At 43.5% G+C, this 6,475-nt stretch overlaps 1 pseudogene; it reads right to left on the bottom strand.

The window, feature by feature from the left end:
- Window positions 1-293: 293 nt before the first annotated feature.
- Window positions 294-4,812, bottom strand: LOC111985235 (uncharacterized; annotated as a pseudogene).
- Window positions 4,813-6,475: the final 1,663 nt, after the last annotated feature.

The raw sequence follows: 6,475 nt of genomic DNA, 5'->3' as shown, positions 1-6,475 counted from the left end.
ATTTCCGCTTGGAGGGCGGCAGAGAGGTTTTTCGCCGAGTTCTTCGGTTTCCTCTTCGAAAACACGTCTTGGTGTTTTCTGTGTTTGCATCTCTCTTCCCTACTCTTTTATATTCCATTATACTGCTGTGTTGCTTAGTTTATGGATTAGAGTAGCTTATTTGCTTATCCGCTCGCATTTAAACTATTCCGCACTTTGTATTAAGTTAGTGTAAAAACTATCGAGCCGTAACTTTAAATTAGGGGTCTAAATTGCTCTTGTGTTTTCAACACATTTCCGAGCTTTCAAGACTAAATAGAACTCCAAAAACTAACTCTTACAATGTTCCACTCATTTTTCATGCATCACCTAATAGCTCCTTAGTTGGCTGGTCAAGTGGCTACAAGGCAGGCAATGACAACGATGAATTCACAAGAGTTGAGCCAAGTAGGTCATTACAGAGGCTATCCCCTTCAAAGGTCCTGTGGTTGTCAGCTCTTGGGCTGCTTCCTGCACTGCTGTTAGAGAGAGACCCAAATGTGGTTTTCTATAACACACCAGTTGGAGATGATCCTAAAGGACTACTGTCCCAACCCGCAGTCATAAGGTTAAGTGCGGATGATCTCTTGCAATCCGCCACGTTGTTATTACTGTGATGCAAAACCTCTCCAAGAGATAGGAATCCAATTTGTTTGCCCTTGGTTTGGCTCATTGGTGACGCTAATCACTCCCAAACCCATCCTTACTGGGTCTAACTCATGTAAGAGCCCGAGTGGCAAGAGAGTGAGTTTCTCATTGGAGCTGGGAGAGGAAGTGGATGAGATGAAGTCTGAGGAAGCCATGGGGATTGAAATGGATAGTTGGGTCCTATCTGATTGCATGTCAAGCTCAGGCTAGTAAACAGCTGAGCGATCAGATTGAATTTTAGGCTAGTCATCAATGAAATGGTGAAGAGATTGTTGTGATTCGGTTCTTCTTTCACTAAGCTCTTGTGACGAATAGTTCATTAAGCTTGAGCTTTTACTAGAACGGTTTAGGAGGGCATCAGAAGTGACTAGCCCAAACTCAGTTCTAGTGGATTCTTCATATGGGATTTGCTGTTTTTGATTCATGAATGAGTTGACTTTAGGTTTATATTTCAATGGAGGAAGATAGAATGGAGAGGCCAGATGTATCTTGCATTCTCTCACCCACATTCTCTTTGTCAATAAAGATCCTGCAAGAAAAATTACGTACCAACACATCACTTAGCCAGTACATAGTAGTATGAAAATTCAATTAGAGCCACTACTTGTCCTTAGTTAAATAATACTGCCTAAACCATACCCACAATTTATGTGGTAGTACTAAAAGTTTTAACAAATATAAACAAACCCTTCTTAATAAAGAATCTTGGACACCAGGACCAGTTACTATCAGCACTGCAAAGATGATATAATGGATTCTATGATCTATTTCCTGTAAACTGTCATAAAACAAAACAAGATATGATAAAAGTAACCAAAATGCATATCGTACCACACTAACACACCAATTTCGATGTCAAATGTGAAGTCTGGCAGGGAATATATAGATGCCAAAAGGATAAAAAATTCAAGTCCATGAGATACTACAAAATATCATTATTATTATTATTCACCTGTTGATGGCGATGGCTGCAGAAGGATTAGATGCACTAGGCTGCAAGTTCTTGAGCTGTTGGTGAGCAGCAATGGCAAGGCTATTTGACGCACCATCGGGAACCACCACTGAAGCTGATGAGGATGATGCAATAGGACTCAGCTTTAAGATAGTGCTACTAGTGCTAGTGCTTATAGTGGTAGTAGTAGTTGGGGTCCCGGAAACAGCATGGCCAGTTTGGCCTTCCACAGGCTTTCTTGAACGATGGCGGCCTCTGTTCATGTGCCTTTCACAATATTTCTAGTCGGCAACAGCATCTCTAGAGCACCGCCATTTCTTACCATCGGTCCTACGACACCTTCCGGGCTCAGGATCGGTGTTGTTGGAGAATCCAAGATGGAAAGAGCCCCATCACACTTGACACACACAAAACAACCAAATAAAAAAGCATCCAAAATCAAGAACCAGATAAAATAGTGTGAGAGTGCTTTTTTTTTAGCACTATGGCCCAAGGATCCTGGGCCGTGTGAGAGGTTCTTGGTGGACTGGGATCAATTCTCCGCAGCTAACAGGCTGATTTAAGAATAGATTTGTGCACAGAACAAGCTTCCTACAATTACAAACAACTAAAAAAAAAGTATTTGTATTGAATAACATTTAACAGTAAAGGAAATGCATAATAAATGAAATAAAATGCGAAGAACATGTTAGGGATCCTCCGATTGATGAGGTATGTTTCATTAGTTTTTCTTTTTAAAAAAATGTGATTACAAAGCTCACTAAAAACATGGTGCAAGGTTCAAGTGAGTTCAAAAATTACAGACTTTGATAGCCATTCAAGCTTCAAAGACTTGCAAAGTTTGAATCCGTTGAATCCGAGCGTGTAATGTAGTGGCTGTTTCGGGGATCTCGGGAACAAGTTCCTCTGTTTTCCCTTTAGACTGCAAAAAAAAAAAAAACACAATCACCCATTAGTCCGAAAAAAAAAAAGGGGAGAAACGACAAAACTACAACTTAAAAGAGCAAAGGAGGGACGAGGCCTTGCCCTTCTCTCTCTTTCAACAGGGTCTTCAGGTCTCTGTTGCTTACTACGGGTACGCCCAGAGGGTCCCGAGGGATCATGAACTGAAGAACTCACAGGAACCTGGGGAAGAGAAGACTCTACCTTAGTCTTCACTCGGCCCCTTGCAGCCAATGGTTGCTCCACTTCCTTCTCTTTAAAAAGTATCAACTGCTTCTGGGATTTTCCAGCCTTCTTCTTCCTTTTGACTTAGGGCCAACACCTCTGCACTCTCTTCAGCTGTGGCTTCCTTCAACTTCTCCTGTTTAACTGACTTTCTTTACTTATGCCAATGGGAGTACTGGCACTTATGGCTTCTACTGCTCCTTTTTTAATTGGTACACCAGCAGAAGCACAACAATAAGATCACACCCCAACCAGTTCTCAGGGAAATCCTGCGCATAAGTCACCCAACCTTCCCTGGAAGCATGCCATTCCACAAAGCCAGTTTTGCTGCTTACAGCTGCGGAAACAACACCAGCAGTAGGAAGGACAGACGCCTGTTAGATGTTGGGGCGGAAGAAATGTCAGGGTTGGGTACTCTCCCAATTACCCAGAGCCAGCATAGTCAACAAAAGACTTCTGAACCATCCTCCAATAACCAGCATAGGCACTGGAGGGAAAAACTCCTCTATGAGAATTGGGCACTACAAACTGAGGACTCCGTTTAGACCAATAGGAGAAGGCCTGGAGCCTCATGAAGGGATCCAAAGAAGGAAGGGAAGGAACCACGTCGTTGAACACGGGGGAACATCTTGATCAAAGCCAAATTGCCGAAGTACTCGATGCGCCGAGTAATGGGTGTACCGTGGGCCAGTTGAGGATAGCACAGGAAGCCAGGAAGGACTAATGCAGCCAAATAGGCTAAGCTGCCTTCATCACCACTACGTAAATCAAAGGTATTCCCTGTAGAAGACAAAAAGGGAGACAACACAGAATTGCAAACAAAACCAGCACCAAACTCCCGGGGGAGCGCCAATTCAAATGACCTGTTTGATCAAATAACTCAACCAAATTGAGACTGCCACCTTTCAGACTCAGCCAACGAAAAATAATGAGGAGGCTATCAGTGGAGCTGCCACAAAGCCCTTTCACCACGTCGGGAGATCCTTGAAACTTATCTTTCACAAACTTTAGGTTTCTACATTTCGCTAAAGTAACGAAGAACGCTCCCACATGAATACCTGGAGAATGGCGCAATGAAGCGAGGAAGTGATAACGTAACAAGAATCACCCTCAGCCTCATCTCCATGGAGCTGATCCAATTGAGAGTAAATATGGCCCAAAAACATGGGGGCCAGAGGATATTGGGCACCCTGAGCCAACTTAATTGCTAAAGGAAAAAGAGTAGACTTAATTCCATACCCGGGAAATCGCTGAACAAAAACTTGCTAAGCCAGAATGCAAGGAACCCGGCACGTCTGACTTCCCTATTCTTTTCACGCGAAAGAGTCATGACCCACCTACCCATCCTAGCCGGTTTCCCACCAGGAGAAGCAGTGCGTCCACCAAAGTGAGTGAATAATTGCTCTTCCACCTCGAGCTCCTCATCAGACAGCTTGATATTAAAGGGTTTTCATCCCCAAGCACCGGAAGGAGGAAATTATTGACCACTCTTCCAAAGTAACAGTTAGTTCACCAACAGCAAAGGAAAAAGTGTGCAGAGTAGGGCACCAACGGCGCACCAGATGCCTAAGGCCTTTGGCATCTCGGAAACCCTCGAGATTCCTGGAGATAGCCACTGCCTTCAGGACGCCGGCACGATCCAAGCGACCCACAAACTCCTCGTCAGCAAGCTCATTATCACCCAAATGGGCCAACCTTGGATTTTTCCAGCAACAAAATCGAAGAAGATGGGGACAGCCTCCCGAGTCCTCGCCTAATTTGAAGATCAAAAATCTCCCTAGGGTCGGAACTTGCGCAGAACCAGTAAAACCCGCCGGACCAGAAAATACCCAGGCATGAGGAGATGGAGGGGTTTCGCCGTGAGACACCCGAGGAAAGAATAAGCTAGGAGTATACCAGGGGTCTCGCAAAGGGAAAGCAGGGCGCCCAACGGCAAGCTCATCTTGCGCAGAACCGGAGGAGCCCTCGCCTTCAAAAGGACTAGGGGAACGTTCCTTTCTTTTTCGAGAAGAAGAAGAAGAAGCCATTGGAGTAATATGTATTTGGAAAGAAGGAAAGAAGGTGACGACGAAACTGAGCGAAAGAAAGGAAAAGGGTTGAAAACAGGAGGTTCAGGTAGACAAAAGAGAGTAAGAGAGAAAATGCCAGAGTAAGAGCAGTTAGAGAAGAAGATGTATGAAAAGACGCGCCAGTTATCAAGAATTAAATTTCAAAGAGAAGGAGTAAGCGGCAGTTATTAATGAGTGTTATGGGAAACGTAAAAGTAGGTGGTGGGTGTTTTATCTCAACCCAACTGCCACGTACCACGAGAAAAGGAAGAGTCACAAAAAAGGAGGGAAGAAGCAAAAAGGTCAGGACACCGAAGAAATGGAAGACCAGGATCCCGTAGAAGAATCAGAACAAAAGAAGATCTTACAAAAAAAAAACTCACGCATGGGCTGCAGGCAACCCATGAGCTCGGGGGGCTAAATGTTGAGGTACAAAAAAATATAATTAATATAGCCACAAATAGGCCAAAAAGAAAAGAGATGAAAAAGACCTTAGGCCCATTTCACACAAAAAAAAGAGAAGAAAAAAAAGAGGAGCCCAGAAGACTTGGAGGTCCACAAGAAAAGGGCCCAAGAAACAGATAAAGCAAACAGCAAGCCAAAGCAAAGCCCAGAAGGAAGACTTGGGTTGGGACGCCCAGAAGCAATACCAGAGCCAGAGGATCCCCGGACGCGTGAGGAGAAATTAAAGCAGATTTGATAAGAAAGAAAAGACAAAAAGGCACGCTGGGAGACTCTCATTTGAAAAAAAGACAGAAGATAAAGATGCAGGGGATTTGGTCCCAACCATTTGAAGAAAAAAAGACAAAGAAAGTACAACTGAGAAGAACTGGGAAGGCTGGAGCAAGAAAAGCCAAAGCCCCTCAAGTCAACCAACGGGAAATCTGGAAATGGGAAGCAAACTGGGAAACTTTCATCCGGTCGCAGCAAAAAGAGAAGAACTATGAGAAGAAAAAGGAAACGACATGTCCCTGGAACAACCAGGCGCTGAACCAACTCCAAAGGGCAAAAAGAAATTGGTAGTACCCCTAGGAGCCCGCCACTGTGCTATAAAAAGGGGGAAAGGAAGAGATAAGGGGTGAAATTTTTTGAGGAGAGGGAGAAGGATAGATCATTGGTTAGGACACTGAGAGCTATTTTCCCAAAAGTCTCAAAAGATATAAGAGATACTTTGTTAAACCAAAGGGAAAACAGAGGAACTTGTTCCCGAGATCCCCGAAACAGCCACTACATTACACGCTCGGATTCAACGGATTCAAACTTTGCAAGTCTTTGAAGCTTGAATGGCTATCAAAGTCTGTAATTTTTGAACTCACTTGAACCTTGCACCATGTTTTTAGTGAGCTTTGTAATCACATTTTTTTAAAAAGAAAAACTAATGAAACATACCTCATCAATCGGAGGATCCCTAACATGTTCTTCGCATTTTATTTCATTTATTATGCATTTCCTTTACTGTTAAATGTTATTCAATACAAATACTTTTTTTTTAGTTGTTTGTAATTGTAGGAAGCTTGTTCTGTGCACAAATCTATTCTTAAATCAGCCTGTTAGCTGCGGAGAATTGATCCCAGTCCACCAAGAACCTCTCACACGGCCCAGGATCCTTGGGCCATAGTGCTAAAAAAAAAGCACTCTCACA

The sequence above is a fragment of the Quercus suber genome, unplaced genomic scaffold (genome assembly GCF_002906115.3).
Source record: "Quercus suber isolate HL8 unplaced genomic scaffold, Cork oak 2.0 scaffold_70, whole genome shotgun sequence".
NCBI classification, from domain to species: Eukaryota; Viridiplantae; Streptophyta; class Magnoliopsida; order Fagales; family Fagaceae; genus Quercus; species Quercus suber.
The sequence above is the reverse complement of the archived record's forward strand: the minus strand, read 5'-3'. Positions and strand labels throughout refer to the sequence as shown.